Genomic DNA, 21,817 nt, shown 5'->3' on the forward strand with positions numbered 1-21,817 from the left:
TTCATACATGAACTTAATTTTTATCGTTCAGTTTATATGGCAGCCATATGCTACAGTGATCCGACTTGAACAAATTCCACGTATATTATGGAATTTATCTAAGGAATAACTCACGTCAAATTTCATGAAGATATCTGCACATCTAAAAAAATTTTTCATATAAGAATTCAATTTTTATCGTTCAGTTTATATGGTGGCTATATGCTATAGTGGTCCGATTTGAACATTTTCCACGGATATTATAGCGGTGCTTTAGAAAATAATTCACGCCAAATTTCGTGAAGATATCTCGTTAATTAAGAGAGTTTTTCATAGAAGAACTTAATTTTTATCGTTCAGTTTGTATGACAGCTATATGTTATAGTGGTCCGATTTGAACAAATTCTACGTATATTATAGAATTTCTCTAGGGAATAACTCACGTCAAATTTCATGAAGATATCTGCCCATCTAAAAAGTTTTTCATATAAGAATTCAATTTTTATCGTTCAGTTTATATGGTGGCTATGTGCTATAATGGCCCGATTTGAACATTTTCCACGGATATTATAGCGGTGCTTTAGAAAATAATTCACGCCAAATTTCGTGAAGATATCTCGTTAATTAAGAGAGTTTTTCATAGAAGAACTTAATTTTTATCGTTCAGTTTATATGGCAGCTATATGCTATAGTGATCAGATCTAAAAAATTTCTTCGGAGATTATAATTATGCTTTTGAAAATAATTCATGCCGAATTTCATGAAGATGCTTTAGTAAATACAAAAGTTTCTATAGAAGGACTCCATTTTGAAGAACTATGGCAGCTATATGTTATAGTTAACCGATCTGTACAATTTCTACGGAGCTTTTAAAGTAGCTTCGAAAAATAATCCGTCCTAATTTTAAAAAGATATCGCGTAAAATAAAACAGTTTTCCATACAAGAACATGATTTTGTTCGTTCAGTTTGTATGGCAGCTATATGCTATTGATATCTGATATCGACAATTCCGATAAATAAGAAACTTCTTTGGAAGAAAAGCATGTTTGCAAAATCTCAAAGCGAACTCTCATACAAAATCAACCAATAATTCACGTATATAAAGACAGTCCAACTTGCCCCTCATTAGCTTGGTTACCTGACTAAAGCTAAATTTAAGCAGCTATGCTATTAGTAAACTTAAAACACTTTTAAATTAAATCAATTTCTAAAATAAAAGTGTGAAAAAATCACTGACCTTATCACACGAGTATGTTATACTGACCCATATAATATTTCTTAAAGGCAAGAAAAAAATTGAAACAAAACCAGTAACATAACGGGAATACCCAAATGTGTTACGCATTAACCACATATTATATAACAAATGCATTTGCAAAAAAAAGTGGGTCATCTGGTCAGATTTTAGAATTATTTTATTTGCTTTTTTCGGCACAATTTTAACTTCCTTTAGAGATTTTTCAACACAAAAGCGGTTCGTGCAGCAAAAACAAGCAAAGTTATTTGATACATGGGCGCAAATGCAGGCATGTGACTCCCGTGTGACGCTCCACCGACAGTGTGTGTTTCTGCGCGCTCGCAGGCAGCTGCGCGTAATGGCAACATAAAACTACACTTAACAATTCCAATAAAAAAATGCGCAGAAAATATTTTTTCAGCATTTGCATTATACAAACACTATTGCATTGCTTTGTGTGCGTGTGAGTGTGCAAAAAGCGCTCCGAGTGCGGCATGTGCGCGTCGGCAAGGCCAACCGGGCAACTTTTGCACAAACACATGCGCGCATATCCTTGTCCTTGTCCTTGGGCAAGCAGCGGCGGTAAAAATTTCCATCAGCTGATTGACGCGCCACAGCTGAGCCCCTAACACATATACATCTGTATATGCGCAGGACAAATAAAGAGAGATATGTGGTGCAAAGCAATTAATGAAGCATTGCAATAAATGTTTGCCGCTGCTCCTACCAGTTATTGTTACAACAACAAAACCAGTAAAGCGGCATTCAGTAGCGAGTGCGGCATGTTGCACATGTCGTATGTGCGCGCCGCGTACAGCCGAAAGGACCTCATGACATATAAACACAATTTATTTTTATGAGCGCGTGCACTTATCACACACATATGGTTTAGTTAGATGTATGTACATATGAATATGTATGTATGTATATGTCTTTATAAATTGTTGAGTGCCTGCGATAAGCATAAAATATTTCTGTGTGGAGCTGATATTGTGCGAGCGTTTAGTTTTTAGGCGCAAATGTAGGCTACTTAGGCCGGCACATAAATAGCTAACGTTTAAATGGAACATATGTATTAGAATTGGGAATCAAATATTAGGGTGGGTCAAAAAATTTTAGGGTGGGAAAAAAATTGTTTTGTTTTCTGAAAAATAGATTCCCTAATCTTCATTCAAAAAAATATTAGGGTGGGTCAAAAACAAAATTGGTTAGGTGATAAAATTCCGTTTTGTTTTTTGAAAAATAGATTACCAAATTTTCATAAAAAAAATATCACGGTGGGTTTACAAAAATATTAGGGTGGGTTCAAAAAAAATTTCGCTTTGTTCTCTGAAAGTAGATTCTTAAATACTGTAGCGCAATTCGTACAAAACTATAAGTTTTTTTATTGAGTTTAAAAATTCTTTGAAAAAATTATCTTAAAATAGTCAAACTTCAACCGTTAATATTTTTTAACTGGTTCGGTATACAAAAAAATGGTAAGCAACCACTTTGTAGAGCGCTCAATTTCCTTTAAAAACTATGAACTGAAATATTTTTTCAAGTAGTTGGAAGCGGAATTTTGGAATTTTTTTGATAATAAGAAAAATATAAGAAAGTTTAAGGCGGAGCAAGTGGCCGTTATAACTAAGAGCTCAAGCATGAAGAAATTTTTTTATTGGTGTCCAAGAACTTAGTCAGACCACCAAGCGAAAAAAATTTTTTTTTTACCCACCCTAATATTTATGTATGACTGCAAATTAAAGCCGCCCATATATACATATATAAAACGTTTATTTATGGAATAATACTACATATACTAGGAATTTATACTTGTAAATATATACTCGTTCATACTCGTGGCTGCCGTTAATGTGCCATGGATTAAGTAATAGCCGTTCGCCGCAAGCGCTGCGTCCTTGCAGTAAACTGCCGAAATGCAAACAGGAAAGTACACATGTATGTAATTATGTATATTTGTATGTATGAAAGCCAATTGTATGCAGCATGTGGCATTTGTTCAATGTCACGTTAGGCGTTCCCACACAAATAACCATATGCATACATATAAACAAACAGCCTTTGGCAATAAAGCGATAAACATAAATTTCTCCAGATGCAAATGCGCCTGCGACTGTGTGATGTGTTGAATGGAATTGGGTTAGAAATGTCGGAAATTTTTGTAACGGCACAAAAGTCACACAACACACAATCCGGTCCGCCCACCCCGCGGACAAGCAAGCTGCTCAATGTGCCGCACGTACCCCTATTTTTGGCTAAGTGCGACTGAGTGCTCCCACATGCCGTGTGAACAGCTGAAATTTCGTTTCTGGAGCGGAACTAGTCAATACCGACAACTAAATATACAAAACAGCTTACTGTCATACACATACATACCTACAATTATATATGTATATGTATTTGTATATATTTATGTTAGCTATTTATGCATGTGCATATGTCAGTCTGGCCGTAGGTGCAAAAAACCGGAACTAAACACAACTGGAGTGTTCGGTTTTTGTCGAATTAGCCTGGCATACAAGTGGAAGTGGAAGCGCCTGAACGGATGTCCGGATGTTTTGCGGCAAAGACATGCAAAATAAAAATAGTGGCATGTAGAAAGAAAAAAACATTGTTGCGAACAACCGAAAATTCTGAAATTCCACGAATATCAGACGTGCTTATCGACTGATCGCTGCGCAGGCGGCCTTTTGGTATTTTTGGAGTTTTTTTTTTAAGTAAAAAAAAAATTTGTGAACAACCGACTCATCGACTGATCGCTGCGCAAGCGACCTTTTGGTACAGTGGGTTGTTTTCGGAAAAGTTTTTTTCAGAAATTTGCCTGGAAAATAGTTAATATATTTTTTGTAAATAAAAAATATTAGGCCTTCCACACATACTTTGCTGGCCAAGAGGCTGCTCATTAGTCAGAAGCGTCGAAATCGAACGACTATAATATATAGCTGCCGAACAAACTGAACACTAAAAATTAGGTGTTTGGATAGAAAACTCTTTTATTTTAAAAGATATCTTCACAAAACTTGGCACAGATAATTCATCAAAATAACGGTACAATCTGTGAATAAAATGTTAATTTCGAACTACTATAGCATATAGCTGTCATACAACCGGAACGATCAAAATCATGTGCTTGTACAGAAAACTTTTTTATTTAACAAGATATCTGCACGAAATTTGGCAAGAATTATTTTCGCAAGCAAGGGTATAATCGCCTTATAAATTGTTGAGATCGGATTACTCTAGAATATAGCTGCCATACAAACTGGCTGGTCAAAAAACCGGTCAAAAAAATTGTAGAGATGTTTTGTAATTGTGAATGTTATTGTGGTTTTTTTGCAACGAAAGTTAACGTACTTTGTTTTTTTTTTTTTGAAAAATATTTTCAAAAAAATTATAAAATTTCGAAAATTTTTAATAACTAAAATTTTCAAAATTGAATTGTTTACAAAAAAATATAGAAATAAAACCATTTTTCAACATAATACAACGAATAATTAAAATTAAAAAAAATTAACCACAAAAAATCCATTTAGGCCCACTGTACACTTCAACGACTTCTATACTTCGCTAAAGAAATGTGTACTTGTATGTATGCACTTGCGTACACCATTATCCTGCCGTCAGCAACACAACATATTTCTTCAAATTCTTCATTCACTTCATGCCAGCCAGCCTTTCGCATGCGATCGTGCTAATCCAGCTGATCCAAGTAATTAGTGTATTAAACAAAGCAAAAAATATGACGATTTGTTTTCGCAATGAACTTTCGAAAAACAATTCAGCCGGCAATGCTTTTCATTCATAATTTCACGTCGAGTTTTTGTTGTTTATTTGCGCACAAAGCAACACAATAATATTCCCCTTTTGCACTTTGGCATACTTCCCTATTCGCCCATACAAACACTCGCTCATTCATAGCTTGTGGCAAGCAGGAATTTGTATGAATGTATGTATGTATGTTTGTTTGTATATGTATGCATGCATGTTTGTATGTGTGTATTTAAGTAGTTTATGCGCATATTCATTCATTCATAAGTACATGCATGCACACAGGCTGCCTTGCAGGATACACCGCACTGCCGTGTGCTGAAACCCGGCTGTTGCTAGGCGAAATTTCAGTTGCCATTCCGATTTGTTGTTGCTCTTGCTGCTTTTCGCAATGATATTGTGTGCCGCTGCTGCCACAGTCAGAGCATGCAAATAACAACGCAAGCAACAGCAGGCAGTCGCCAGCCAGCAACATACATACATATGAAGGCTGCGGTGGTTGGGGTGAGAGCGAGGACTAAGCACGGCACGGTAAACCGGCAGCCCGACAGGATAATTGCCAAGCTGACGTTTGCAGCCGCAGAGGGATGATGTGCGCTGACTGCCAGGCCAGCTTGCTGGCTATTATGCTGATGATGGTGCATGCAGTTTCACCCGAACACAAGGCTGCGCTCATGCTGGTATGCACAACACACACATACACCCATGCATGCACATTTATGCAGCATACTTGTATGGCATATCACACAGAAGGTGCTCGAAATCAATGGAAATGAAATGCAGGCCGAGCTGTGTGTTTCTAGTCGTTGGCAGCGTGCTGTTGCCAACGGCGCTTTTGTGTGCTCAGCGCGCTGGCGAATTGAGTTATTTATAATTCTACACATACATACACAGACACCGACGCGCGTTTATACAGTTATAGTTGTTGTTGTTTGGATTTTTGTTTGCGTTTGCCTCGATGACGATCATTTCCATGATATTATGCTGATGTTAATTTCCAGGAAGGACGCCACAACAAGGCCACCACCACCACCATCGATGTTGCTGTGCTGTGCTGTGTTGTCAGCTGTCGTTTGCCACAAGCGTCAATAAGTGCAGCAACATCAGCAGCTATAATCTCAATTCGTTGCAATGTATTAATGTATGCAACTAAACGCGCGCACACAAAAGCACATACATACATATGTATGTGTATGGCATTGCGAATGCCAAAACAGGAGCCGCTCCAACAGCCACTACACCACTCCTGCCTGGCACAAGCTGTTTTGCCACCATAAAACCAAAAAAAATACGCAAAATTGTATAATGGTCTTCAACAGACAACAGCTTCATCACATTTGCCATTTCACATGTCAGCTCTTCAACTGTTTCTGCTGTGCTTGTTCAACTGCTAAGCTGCCATTGCTTTTGCCAGCACAACTCAACTGCGTGAATTCATTATCCTGCTGGTGTCGTGTTTCATAATTCGTTTTCGAATCATTGCTACAGTTCGATTTGTTGCATAATGTTGCGAAAATTTAATTGCCAGCTGATGGTTAATTTGGATGCTGCCTGAGGGCATACGCATGTAACGGACATTGAATTTGCTGCTATGCCAGGCTGCAGTGATGTTTGATGTGAACTGTTTTGATGCTTAGTAATGTATGTATGTAACTGGACAATACATTACTAAGCAACAAAACAGTTAATCACTGCAGCCTGGCTGTATCCTACCAAAGCGCTAATTATAACAAGAAAAAATATTAACCTCGGTTGCAAAATAAGTTGAATACCTTTCATAGGTGGATTGTTTATAGCACAAAAGGATTTTTTTCTAATTATGGTCCTTCAGTTTGTATTGCAGCTATATGCTATAATGGTCCGATCAGAACAATTTATTCGTAGATTATACCGTTACTTTAGATAATACTTCTAGTCAAATTTCGTGCCGATATCTCGTCGATCAAAAAAGTTTTCCATACAGAGACCTGATTTTGTTCGTTATTTGTATGGCAGCTATATGCTACAGTAGTCCGATATAAATAATTTTTTCGTAGATTATACCGTTACTTTAGATAATACTTTTAGCCAAATTTCGTGCCGATATCTCGTCAAGCACAAAAGTTTTCCATACAAGCACATGATTTTGTCCTTTCAGTTTGTATGGCAGCTATATGCTATAGTGGTTTGATCTTAACAATTTCTTTGGAGGTTGTAGTGCTGTCTTGGACAATAAGTCATTCCCAATTCCGTAAAAATATCTTTTCAAATAAAAAAATTTTCTATACAAAGACTTTTTTTTGATCGTTCAGTTTGTATGACAGCTATACGCTAAAATGATCCGACATCGGCGATTGCAACAAATGAAATGCTTCTCTAGAGGAAACGGATTTGTCTCTATCATCCCAAAAACCTAATTATAACTGGGGTGAAGGAAATATAGCAACCATAACTGAGAATACACACGAAGACCGTAGAGAGTCGACTCGGCGCCTTTTGCGGCAACTCAGACTGACGTATGGAACGACTTGCCGCATTTTACGTCGAGATTTTTAATTTGAAGCGTACAAAATACAGCTTGTGCAAGAACTGAGGTCGGGCGACCATCCCAAGCGATATTGCTTCGCCCTTTGGGCTTTTGAAAAGTTTCAAGAAGATCCGACGATTAGCAGTCAAATTTTGTTGAGAGATGAGGTCCAATTCTGGCTCATTGTGTATGTAAACAATCAAAATTGCCGAACAACCTGAAGAGCTTCAAGAGCAGCCATTATATCAAAAAAAAAAGCAACGATTTGGAGCGGTTTGTAGTCCGGTGGAATCATCGTTCCATATTTCTCCGCTCGTTTCACGTATTTATATGGAGATCCATTTCTGGCACACTGCTTTATGATATGATTAAAGGATATCTTGGGATATGCAAATTTATTTGCCCAAATATTCAACTCTCTCGACAAAATATCTCAAAACTTTAAGAAATTCCCAAAGTACTACCCTTGAACACCTCTACTATACAAGGCTTATATTATACTCGCCATTTCCAGAACCTACACAGACACAATCACAAATCGATATTCAAGCAAAAAGGTGACAGCGTGTTTCGTTATTATTCAAATAATTTCCAATTTGTACGCTAGGACAATGAAATTCGCACTTTACTTACGAACTCACACACACATACGCATAGCCATATTTATTGCCGGCTATTCATTGATGTTTATGTGCCTTCTTCGTACTTTCTACAATTTTCTAGTTAACGAATTCACCAAATTTGCATAATACTTTGTGAAATAGTCGTAACAGCAGCAATAACAAAAGCAACAATAAACAGGATGCCAACAAGGTGACAGCATTTTCAATGACAGGTACTAGGTATACACAGCAATAATGGCTATATGAATGAACGAGTGACCGGCCGAACAGCTAAGCGCAGGTCAGTCAGTCATGCCGTCATACAATTGCACAATTCCAACGTCCTTTCTTACCCACACACACACACACACACTTGCTTGTGAATTCTTAAAGACATCCCCTGACTTCAACTTTTTATTGCTACTTTATTCCTTGTTATATGGCTGTTACTTCACAAGAATTAGCATCACGTAAGCAGCACTGCGCGCTTACCTCATCAACGCACCGCTTACCTCATCGACAGCGGCGACAGCAGCGCCGTAAACGGTGTCCTCATCCCCGTTGCAGCACTTAAAATCCCATTCGCATTTCATATTTCTGCTCATTCGTACCTTTTGAGCATTTTCTTCAAAATTGCCTGCAGTCAATTGGCATTTGTGTATCCTTTTGTTCTCGTTTGCGCGCTGCCCCGCCTCGCTTTTGTTGCCACAGCACAGCATTGTCTTGCTGTCGAAAATTGCATTTACGTCAAAGTATCAATTTGTGTGTCATTAAAATAATTTGATTTCTTTGTTAGTTGTTTTTTTTTTGTTTTTTGCCGCTCCAACAATTTCTCTTCGAATTTTCGTAAATGCTCTTCACGAATGTAAATAATACTTTGTTTTGCCACTTAAAGCGAGTAGAAGCGTTCGTTACACATGCTCGTTTGGGTTGGCTGCTTGCCCTTGCTCAAGGCTAGCGCGTAATTAGGGCTATGCGGAGGGAAGTTGGCAAGACTTGGCCGAAGTATAGCTTAAACGAGTGGCATGACTCGCTTCAATGATACAAGTCGCAGTTTTAATGACTACTTAGTTGGCTTTAATAAATATGTGCATATAAATATGTCTTTATGCTCAGAAGGTTTAAGATGAAAGTGAGTTTATTAAAAGGTTCATGCCGCACGAATGTCACATTATATGAAAGGTTAGAAAACGGCGGATATTTCGAGGCGTTCTATTGTTCTCACTTCTGTATTAAACTGTGTTTAAATATTCGTGTTTATGTCCTGAGATCTAATCTGAGGTTTCCGATGTTTTTTCTAGATGAAATGGCAACTCTTCAATCTGCTCAAGTAGCTCTTCGTCCCAAATGCGCCAATTTTGCTTGTTTAGGTATACATTGAACCTGAGATGGCCTCATCCTGAACAAAATTTGGCTCGGATCTTCTTGGCGCTTTTCTAGAGCCCATAGAGCGAGGCGATGTCGCTTGGGAAGGTCGAATGGTTTCATTTCTTGCACAAACAGTATTTTGTAAGATTAAAATTCCAGATCTCGACGTAAAATACGCCAAGTTGTTCCATACGTCAGTTCGAGTTGCTGCGAAGGCCGCTGTATCTTCGTTACACTCTTAGCTCCGGCTGTTATATTTTCTTCATGGCAGAAAACTCTCGATGAAATACCTTGCTTACCTAGAGCCGGCATTGGATCACAAGGTAGAGCATATTATAAGATAAATTCTTCAAAAAAATTATATGTTATGAGTAGTCATATTATTAGCTTAAACTGTTACGAGCTTTAACGCAAAGCTGAGGAGACATTTCCGTGGAAGCAAACAGTTATTCCATTCAGCATTTCGCTTTAAGTGAATATTCCACAAACACGCCTTCAATGCACGCAATAAAATCCGATTAAAACTAAGTAAATAACATAAATTATTTCCAAATAATTTCGTTTGCTTAATTTCAGCGAATATCTGCCATGTCCTTGCATTAGCTCTAATGTCAAATGCATGCCTCAGTGCATTTGCTAATTACTTGGCTACCCCTTCATAACTAAAAGCAAATAAGCGCACAAAACAGCAACACACACGCATACAATTAAGTATGTTGTACATATCATTGTTTGCTGTTGTTTGTGTAACTAGAACAGCCACTCAACAACAGGAATACGCCATAAATAACAGCTTTTATTTACACAAATTGACAGCAGCCAATTTAATCTTGATGGCCAGTTGGCATATATTGCCGAAGCAAATAACAGCAGGCACAGCAAACGGCTCACAAGGCTCGTCTGCATGGCAGGATAAATGGGTGAAAGGTTATGCGGAGAACACAAGTAAACAGCAGCGTGCAAAACTCTAAGTAAAGTGTTGCTTATGTGTGTGAGTGTGCGTGTGGTGCGTATGCGTGTGCAAATATTTGCTTTGCAGTTTTTGCTGATGCTGTGTGCGGCCAGCGCTGAGGATGGCGTTGACAAGCAGCGTTCCAATATTGACCTGACACAATTGACAATTTCTTTTAAGGACTCAATATAAAGACTCACATACTCACACTTTGGGCTATTCAAAAAGTTTGGTCATTAGTTGTGTCGCCGAGCGAGATCATTTTCTTTAGCAAAACTATTTTCCTACGCTGATTAGCGCTTTTGGAAATAAACTGCGAAGTATTCTTCACTAAATTTCTGTATGGCCAAAATCTGTTCAACTTTGCTAGGATAATGTGGCGAGTGATTTTGGCAGCACACGTGTGCTTCAAAGATGATAAGATGTTACATAGGGTATGGCTTATAGCAGGCAATAATACTTGCTCGTCAGCGGGACGAGCTGAGGTGATTAAGCTACCAATGCCCTCAGGTTTTAAGATATCGCTCTGAAATTTTGCTTATGTCCTTTCTTCCTCAATAAGTCTGCTCGCGTGTCGGAATAACTAATATCGGATAACTATAGCATATAGCTGCCATACAAACGGCACGAGCAAAATCCAGTCTTTGTACGGAAAACTTTTTTGTTTGAAATGATATCTTCACGAAATTTTGCAAGAATTATTTGAGAAAGCAGGGGTACAATCTCCGAAGAAATTATTCAGATCAGATCATTATAGCATATAGCTCCCATACAAATGTAACGATGAAAAACAAGTTCTTATATAGAAAACTTTTTTGTTTGACAAGATATCATCACGACATTAAGCCCCAATTATACTACAAGGCAACGCTATAAAATCTGAAGAAATTTTCTAGATCGGATCACTATAGCATATAGCTGCCATACAAACGATGTGATCAAAATTCAGTCTTTGTATTAAAAAATTTTCCGTTTGAGGAGATATCTTCATGAAATTTGGCAGGAATTATTATTGAAGGCAACGGTACAATATGTGAAGAAATTGTTCAGATCAGAGCACTATAGCATTTAGCTGTCATACAAACTGAACGATCAAAATTAAGTTCTTGTATGAAAATCTTTTTTATTTGAGGACATATCTTCACGAAATTTGGCACGAATTATTACCCAAAGCAACGGTATAATCTGTGAAGAAATTATTCAGATCCGATTACTATAGCATATAGCTGCCATAAAAACTGTACGACCCAAATCACTTTCTTCTAATGTAAAATTTTAATTTTTGAAGGCTTCAAGAAGGCTAGCTTCAGCAACATATATCTATGTACTTTTACATATCCGTATGCCTTTTGCTCAATTTTTCTCAAATATATTTTCTGACATTATTTTTATAAACGTTACTGCCACAGCGCTTTTAATAGCACTAACATTAATATTATACCCTATTTAACACACACACACAATCTCACATAGTTGCATGTGTTCAAAAGTTTTTCATTTCCGTTATAACATACCATTAGCACATAATAACTAATAGCAGCGTATTGATGCAAAATTTCTGCACGCAACATTTCACGGTCACACATGCAGATGTCCTTCCGACGATTTGCTGATGATGTCCTTCTACCGCGTTCACATATCCATTACACATATTAACACTATTAACCAGACAGTAAATAGTAAGTATACTAACATTTATACAAACCAACCGAGCACGCATCTTTAATGTGTTTTGCCTTGAAAGCTTCATTGTCGCATCATCAGTGGCAGCACGAGCATGATTGTGGCCGTACATAGTACGGAGGGTGGAGGAAAAAAGAGAAAAATCAACGTTACGATGTCAGAAACTGGCGTGTATAGTATGTGGCACAGAAATTTGTGCTTTTGTAGGCGGCCATTAAAAAGTGACTTTGCACACACATAGAAACATACTTCCACATAGTTTCTATACACTCAGCACCGCAAACTCGAAAGCTTCGCATATGCTTATCCGCCATTTTTTGGCATTTCTTTCGCAATTTTTGCGCACACAATTTGTACCTTATGCGCTTGCCACCGATGCCGCGCGCTTTCATCAGCTGTTTATGCCAGTACTTGTGCAAATTTGTCAGCTTCCGCCTCAAGTAGCTCACGCTATTTTATTTATCTTCGGCGCTCTCACTCATTGCTGCTGCTAACTTTTATTTATGCTGTGTTGTGTTCTGTTGTTTACTTTGCCGCTGCAGCCATACACGCACACATACATATATGTATGTATATATGTTTATGGTTTCGTTGCTTTGCGTATTTACTTTGCGCCTCCAACGCCCATTTGGGCCACTTTTGCGACTGCCATTAAAAGTTCATTTTCTGCGCAGCGTCTGCCGGAAAGGGAAGTGAAAACAATTATCTGCAGGAAGGTGTAACATAAATCCTTCAACCATCAACATCAATGAAGAGCAACAACAACAACAAATGCTTATGTTTCGTAGCTGTAGCGATTTGCAAATTCTTATTTCGCCGAAAATTCCGCTATGCTGCTCGTATTGTTATGCATATATCCGGTTGGCGAAAGGCAGCCTACTTCCTTAGCTTGTGTAGTTATTTTTACAGTAGCGTCAAGGGATAAGACGTTGCTATGCCATCCATCAAGCTGCTTCAGCCTTTGCAGGCTCATCTCTGCTTAAGTGGCCTGAGTGCTTGCTGCCATAAGGAGCTACACTTGAGCAGAAATCCACCTACTTTATACGCTAAGCCACGGCTTCATACGTATCTATCGTTTGCTTATGACTTTATCTGTTCGTTTGGCTTGGCTTCCACCTTTAATCTGCTATGCACGCATGTGTGCTTTTTGCGGATTGTATCTGGCATTTAGGCTGAGCTTTCTTGCAAATGAGTTTTGAATGATTTTACGTGGTTAACCCAACGAATGAGACAGCAGAGGCGAACAGCAGCTTCTTTTTTCTTAAAATATTATGTGAAAGACCTTCAAGTGTTTATGTAACAAAAAAGGTAAACTAAAACATTCCCCAGAATTTTTTTCATGCTCATTCATTGATTCTTATTTTCTAAGTAAAAGTTTTCGTGTTTTGCTTAAACGTCAGATGTCTAAATAATTTAATGTGCCCAGATATTCGGGGTTGAGTAAGTAAGCGAATATGTATTAAGATTGAGTTAGCGCGAAAGCTGAAAAGAGCGTACATATGTAGAAAGCTTTCACCAAATTTCTTGAGGGGAAGATAAGCTTTGTATTGTTCTATTCTGAACAATACGCAGGGAAATATCAGAAAATTTTCGTAGGTGTTAAAGCTCGACTAAAATGGTAAAAAGGGTGCCATTTATGGCTCCTATGGATGCTATATGCAATGAATGCTATGTGAAAGCTCAGTAGGCAGAAAACTTTCGCAGGTGTGAAAGCTCGACTAGAACGGTAATGAATTCTGCCATGATAAATCAACTTCTATACTTTTTATAACGGGTGATTTTTTTGAGTATAGGATTTTCATGCATTAGTATTTGACAGATCACGTGGGATTTCAGACAAGTTTTCAAAGAGAAAGATGCTCAGTATGCTTTGACAGTACATCATGAATAGACATACTAACGAGCACCGCTAGCAACTCATTGCATTTTATGACCAAAATCAGTGTTCGGTTCGAAATGTGTTTATCGACAAATTTTGTTCAGCGATGAGGCTCATTTCTGGTTGAATGGCTACGTAAATAAGCAAAATTGCCGCATTTGGGGTGAAGAGCAACCAGAAGCCGTTCAAGAACTGCCCATGCATCCCGAAAAATGCACTGTTTGGTGTGGTTTGTACGCTGGTGGAATCATTGGACCGTATTTTTTCAAAGATGCTGTTTGACGCAACGTTACGGTGAATGGCGATCGCTATCGTTCGATGCTAACAAACTTTTTGTTGCCAAATATGGAATTACTGAACTTGGTTGACATGTGGTTTCAACAAGATGGCGCTACATGCCACACAGCTCGCGATTCTATGGCCATTTTGAGGGAAAACTTCGGACAACAATTCATCTCAAGAAATGGACCCGTAAGTTGGCCACCAAGATCATGCGATTTAACGCCTTTAGACTATTTTTTGTGGGGCTACGTCAAGTCTAAAGTCTACAGAAATAAGCCAGCAACTATTCCAGCTTTGGAAGACAACATTTCCGAAGAAATTCGGGCTATTCCGGCCGAAATGCTCGAAAAAGTTGCCCAAAATTGGACTTTCCGAATGGACCACCTAAGACGCAGCCGCGGTCAACATTTAAATGAAATTATCTTCAAAAAGTAAATGTCATGAACCAATCTAACGTTTCAAATAAAGAACCGATGAGATTTTGCAAATTTTATGCGTTTTTTTTTTTTAAAAGTTATCAAGCTCTTAAAAAATCACCCTTTAGATGCTCCGGCTGCCTTTGATAAGCTCTTAAAGAAAATTTGTGAGACTAACATAAACATATATATTTTCAAAATGAGCATTTAAGTGATATGCTGCGAAGCACCTCTAACTAACTGACAGGTTACCTTATTCAATTCCAATTGTTACTCAGTTTCTTTGCAACGTAATCAGCAGACAATTACTGCATTTTTTGCTTACTTAACGCTTCTCAATTATCCCACATTGTCAGTGTGACATTTTTGTTTGCCATCAATATTGTTAGCTGCAACCCTGTTGAGGTTCTTTGCAATTTCACACCAATCTCTGAACATAATGCCCACATAGACTCTTGACAGCCCAGCAATGATTGATTTTTTGTTTTTACTTCTCTTGTATTTAAACACAAAAGCGAAAAAAACGAAAGAAGTAAGAAGCTGAGCGCACTGGGAATTTCTTGTTCAGACATGTAAGGGTCGAGATTTTCTATGCATGTTGGACGAATAATTAATGGAATATGGTTAACTGCTGCGAAGCGCACATAATGGCTATAGTGTGTATAACTTTAGAGGCATGAAACTGCAACAATACGGAATATAGAATGTTAAGTAAAGGGAATAAATTTTTGTCTTGAGTTATTATAGAAGGTAGAAGTACACTACAACAAGATATATGCTGCAGGATTCAAGCTACTGAAACTTCGTAGAAAATTATGAAAGAAATTTTTCAATTCGATTTATTGAAAATCAAGTTTGATGAAAGTGTTATCTCACGAAATGGCCCAGTCAATTGGCCACCTCGGTCGTGCGATTTGACGCCGTCAGACCATTTCCGATGAGACATGTTTTGGAACATTTATACTTGACAACCGTCGAAAATTGGGTTCAGCGTCTGGACTACTGTAAGCGTACCCATGGCTATCAAGCTAGAGAAATCGAGATCCATGCATAATGGCATCGAATGCACTTTCACAGGATTAGTGCTCTTATTGAAAATCACTATACAACACAAAGGCACCCACGAAATTAATTTTGAAGTCGTATGTTACACATATCTACATATATTACGGTGTGTTAGATAGATGTCGATTACAACGCATAACCCCTCAAATGAACTGGTTTGTGTGTATTTTTTATAGTTTAATATTCATATTTAATATATTTTTAATATGTAAGTGTGTATGTTATGCCTACAAGGGTTCATTTCGCAACTTCATAGCGTAACTTTTTTATGTACAGTTAATTTTAGCTGCCAGCCACAACTCACTGCCACATTTCTTTCTTTTAATTTTGAAAATTTTATATGCACTTTATTTTTGCATAAAATTAATGCAACCCAAACCACTTGAAATAACTTTTTTATGATTTTTTTTTTGGCTGTCGCTGAATCCTTCATCCATCCGCCATTCAACCAATTCGTGTTTTATTACTTTGCGAGTTTTCCCCGCTCATGCGAGCGAGTACATTACACGATGAAGCAGAAACTGTAAATTTGCGCAAATTAGTTTTTAATAGAAATTTGCATATGGGTGCGTCTGCTCCGACGTACTTATGTGTGTATACGTGTGTTGTCATGTGAGTTTTTGGTAATTGCGAAATTTAAAATGCGGCTGTCAGTTAATGAAAAGACAAACTTTAATAAGCAAAAACCGAAAAAGCGCAAAAAAATTGCTCGCAAATTAATGTAGAAAAATTTTAACAACTGTCAGAAATGAAAAAGTTAAAATGTTGTCAGTGAAACTAATTAGTATAACCACAAGTTGATGTTGATGCTACGGTTCTTGTAACCCCGGACTGTACAAGCGAATCGTGCGTTGCCGAGTTTGAATGGTATTTGGCTAATTATGGAAATTAAACTGTGGAAAAAATTTCACTGCTGAAAATACCTCATTTTTCGTATGTATTTGTGTAAGTCTTTTCAATGCTTTATGTGATTACATAAATTTAAATTTGAAAAGAACAGTAATATTGCTGAATAAATTTGTGAACGAACATATGTATATTTTAATATATTTTTAAATATTTTTATGACTATTTTTAGATGAAATATGTATAAATCAAGAATGTTAGAATGAGTAGGTTATTTTAGAAACTTAGCTGAAAAATCGCTTAGGCATTAAAGAGTTGCTTCGGAAAATACTAAGCCACGACAGATTTCGTACTATATGATATAGATGTCCGATCTGAAAATTTTCTTGAAATATTGTCGCGATGCTTTGAAGAATAGATTTTGCAAAATTTTGTGATGATAGCTGGTCAAATAAAAAAAAAAATATTTACAAGAACTTGATTTTGATCGTCCAGTTTATATGGCAGCTATATGAGAGAATGATCCGATTTCGAGAATTTTTTCAGATATTGTAGCGTTGCTTTAGAAAATAATTTGTACAAAATTTCGTGAAGATATCTCAAGAAGTAAAAAAGTTTTCCCTACAAGGACTCAATATTGATCGTTCAGTTTGTATGGTAGCTATGTGAAAGAATAAACCGATGGCGGATAAACAAAAGCATTTAATAAAAAAAATTTACAAAAAATACAAATAAAGTAAAAAATAAATTAATGAAAAAACTCAAATAAAATTAATTTTTTAAATATATATCATATATATCGTCATGCCATTCTGATCATTTATACATATTAGTTATGTAACTCTATATTACCATTTATACATATATGTAAGTATATGTAACCCTATATTATTATACACTGCAGACACAAGTTGCAAGAATATAAAAAGCATTAAATTTAATTCGGATATCTCAAAAACTGGCGAACTCGAATCCGGTTTTACATTCATAGTCTCTTAGAGGAAGTTGCTTAGAAGAAGAAAATTTCTTGTGGAAAATTTCCATACATATGCGATTTTTTAGTAAAAATAAATCGACTCGTTCTCATGTACATATGTACATATAGACAAAAATTTATGATAAATAAACTCACCCTTTTTAAACTCGCCTTGGTTATGTTGCACCACTCGCTATTTTTTAGAACACGTAAGCCAAACGCGAAAATCCTGAAGCTTCCACATTCTTACATACACGCTTATATACACCCACGAACAAACCCGACAACGCACTTAAGGAATTTGCAGAAAAACTCATACTTTCGAAGATTTTAACGCAATACGACTTTCACGACACTATTTCTTTGCATTTATTAACGATTTCAACTTTAGACCAAATAAAAACACAATTAAACACTTTAAACAAAGACTTTTCACCAAATTTTAACAAATATTCGCACATCAGTCAAAAATTACCAGTGTCCACTCTCATTTTCACTAAATATAATATTTTTACTGTTACATTGCATTCCTGGAATAATTCAGCTGACTTCTCCTTATTTTCGCTTCCCACTCTTCTAGCAAATGCGAAACTCTTCTAAATTCTCTCAGGAGTATTGATCAGCTATTATTGCATGCATAATATTTTGAAGGTCAACTTCGAACATTAAAGAATTTGCAACAACAATGCAAACAATCAGAGCATCACTCATTTCTAATTCGCGAATGATGAGCACGCAGCTAATTCGCCTGCTGAGCACACGGCTTATTTCACGCATATGCATAGGAACGTATTAATGCGTGTGTATGCGAGCACTTTGCGCAGCATTGATATGCAGGTGTTACAATTCGAAGTAAGAGCGCATTACTAATGAAGGGAGCAGTGAAAGCGAAAATTTACTTATTTATGTACATATGTAAACATAAAGATGCTGGAAGTTTAGTTGAGAGGGCGAAGTCATTCCAAAGTCTGGGAAGAAGTGTTAAGAGATCAAAAATGTAGAGAAGTAAGAGTGAGGTGTCAAGTTTATTTGACAATTTGGCGCATATGTATGTATGTATGTATAAGGACTGCAAGAGTTGTAAACATTTTGGTATTATCTGAATTATTTTATTTAATATTTATTTATTTTAATAAGACCTGTAAATAAATTTACGGACATACTAAAAAAGCAAAGGGAAACTGGCTGTTTAGGCCTTCGTCGCAGTAAAATATCATTATATGAAAAAAAATGAATTAAATTATTTTATAAAGTCGGAGAGAAGTACACACATACATGCATACATATCATAATGAGTCTTACTTATGTACTTACATACATATGTATGTACTGATTCACGAACTCAAAGAAATTAAGGTAGGGATTTTCAGAAAAATATATTACTATTTTTCTAGATTCTTGAAAATATGTCAGATAATTAATTCTTGGATAGAAATATTGTATATCAGTTTCAACGACTTTTGTGTATACGCTATAGTGTAACCTCCAATCTAACAAGTAATAGACATAGTCCCAGACATGAAATCCTGGTATTCGCACTAATACTTATAGTCCATATAGGATCCATGAAGAACAAAAAATACTATTATACATTCACATACACATATTTTTCAATGAGAAAGGCAACACTTTTATGACAGCTCAATCAAACAAATCGAGTCTTCACACAAAAAAGTGAATTCCACACTCACGCTACAATTAGAGTTCTAATTAAAAAGTAGTAAAATAAACTTCGCTTATAAAAAGGGAGAAACACTAAAAGTTTGTGCCCAAAAGACTGATTGAATGTTGTTTTTTTTTATATCCCACAGGCAACTAATGAAGAATTCGAAAGCAAATTGTGAGCAATTTCTCAAAAGGCCAAAGGACAGACCGAGCGAGTAATGAAGAAATTCGCCATAATTGGATGCACAGATGGCCGATACGAAGCGATGCGATAGATAGATGGCTTCAACACAAAGGCCTACACACACGCAGCCAAACAGGGAAGGCCCAAATTGTAAACACGACTGACAAGAAGGATGTGGACTGAGTTCGGCTGAAGATGATTGAATGCGGCAAAGGCAAACAAATAAAGGCGGAGACCGAAGCAGTGGCAGCGGCAGAGCATTCCACAGCAGCATTGACAAAGGTGTGCGCTATTTTGGATGAAGCAGAGCAATAATAATAACACACATAAAAATGGAAATGAAAATGAAAAGAGTTGCAATTTGTTATTTGTAGCGACGCTTTGATGGATGAGTCGCATGGCTTAAACCGGCGAGTAAAAGCAAAACCACCTTGAATGCGACGTGCGGCTACAAATGAAAAGGGTTGTTGCTAAGCGAAACGCTAGACAGTTAAACACGTGTGTATGTGTGTGTGAGCATACAAAAGCTGGTAACTGCATGCAAGACACATACAAAAGAAAAAGTATGAAAAATGGAAATTGAAAGTATTCTAGATAGATGTTGCTTATATAGATGAAAAATGAAGCAGGTTGAGGTTGACACAGCAGCGCGAAGACAATTCGTATGAAAAATGAAATATGAGCAGAATGTGTGGCTGTAGATTTGGCGGATTTTTCATTCTTCGCTTTAATTTTTTTGTGTACGAAAAAGTAACCATTGTCGAGAGGAATGTAAGTAAGGGAGGTTTGAAGATTGGCAAAAAATGTCCTAAAAGGTTTAATAAAGCTGTTGTTGGCACAATAAAGCATTGTACATTTTGCAAAAAAATCGTTGACAATTCATTTACACTGAATTTGGAGGTACATACATATGTATGTCTTTACAAAGGTCTTTTAGGTTAAGTATTTTGTTGTACAAAAAGTAGATTAAATATGGCAAGTAAAATATGTAGATCGTCACCTAAAATGCAAAATAACGTAACATGACTTTTCATAAGGTTACAAGTGAAGCACAAACTACTCATATTAGAACAAATTTTGTGATTTGGTTATAGAATAGTTATATATTGGTTATAAAATGGTTATGTATTGGTTATAAAATGGTTATATATCGGTTATATATTGGTTATAACTAACAGCGGAAGCGGAAATTTTATGCTACATATTTGTAACATGATGTAGTGAATCGTAAGCAATAAAAACTCAATTTCGATTTTTTCGATGATACGTTATTTTGCATTTTAGGTGACTATATACATATGTATGTGTGCAAAAATCGACGGTGATTTGAAATTTCATCTACAACAATATTATATGGTGAAAATATAATTTCGAATGGTTTTTTTCTTAATCCACGTTATGTCTAGCCTTAGATTTATAGCTACGTAATAAAGTAAGTGTTTTAGAACTTTAAGAAACTCACCTTACATAAAGATAATTTGTCAGTTGTAGATTTAGCTCCAACGCGTAGCTAAAGTCCATCAGGGAGCATTTCTATTTTCAATTTCTGCTAGGAATCCAACCTGAAAAAGATATAAAAATTATTGAATAATAGTGTAATTATATACACACAACTATCTAGGATTTTCAAAATCAATTGTCAAAATTGTTAGATATTTTTCAAGAAGTAATTTCGGTTAGCAGCTAAGGAAGTGCAACTATATAGAACAAATTCCTACCTCGGTTGCTATAATACCTTTCTCAGGTGCAGTTTTTGTAGCATAAAAGGTATAAAAATGTCATTTATTTTGATTCAGTCACTTAGTTTGTATGGCAGCTATATGTTATAGTTGACCGATCTGAACAATTCTTGGGGAGATTGTACCGATGCCTTTAGTAATAATCTAGGTCAAATCTTTTACCGTTACTTAGTCAAACAAAAAAGTTTTCCATACAAGGACTTGAGTTTGAGCGGTCAGTTTGTATGAAAACTATATGCTATAGTCTGCCGATTTAAACAATTTCTTCGGAGGTTGTAGTAATTATTTGTCTAATAATCTGTGGTGAATTTCGTGAAGATATCTTGTGAAACAAAAAATCTTTCTATAGAAGGACTTGAGTTTGACCAGTCAGTTTGTATGACAGCTATATGCTATAATTGGCCGATCTGAACAAATTCTTCAGATATTGTAGCCTTACATGATAGAATAATACACCCTAAACTTTGTGCCGATATCATGGCAAATAAAAAAGTTTTCCATACAAAAACTTGATTCTTATATTTCAGTTTGTATGACAGCTATCGAATATATCGATATCAATTCTTTATATTTATTAAAAAAAAATAAATTTTGGGCAGAAATTCGTAAATTTTATTAGCCTCACTAAAACTCAACAGTTCAACAAGGAATCTCTCAACGCTTACAGCT

At 36.4% G+C, this 21,817-nt stretch overlaps 2 long non-coding RNA genes across 2 annotated transcripts in view; one reads left to right on the forward strand and one right to left on the reverse strand.

The window, feature by feature from the left end:
- Positions 1-18,148, reverse strand: part of LOC105227825 (uncharacterized) — a 35,628-nt gene extending 17,480 nt beyond the window's left edge. Inside the window, exon 1 of the long non-coding RNA XR_007422818.1 lies at positions 17,717-18,148. This is a non-coding gene — a long non-coding RNA (uncharacterized LOC105227825). The remainder of the gene's footprint in view (positions 1-17,716) is intronic.
- The window catches only part of LOC109579642 (uncharacterized), a 295,349-nt gene extending 274,896 nt beyond the window's left edge, over positions 1-20,453 (forward strand). Inside the window, exon 4 of the long non-coding RNA XR_007422819.1 lies at positions 19,372-20,453. This is a non-coding gene — a long non-coding RNA (uncharacterized LOC109579642). The remainder of the gene's footprint in view (positions 1-19,371) is intronic.
- Positions 20,454-21,817: the final 1,364 nt, after the last annotated feature.

Source organism: Bactrocera dorsalis, chromosome 5, assembly GCF_023373825.1.
Source record: "Bactrocera dorsalis isolate Fly_Bdor chromosome 5, ASM2337382v1, whole genome shotgun sequence".
NCBI classification, from domain to species: Eukaryota; Metazoa; Arthropoda; class Insecta; order Diptera; family Tephritidae; genus Bactrocera; species Bactrocera dorsalis.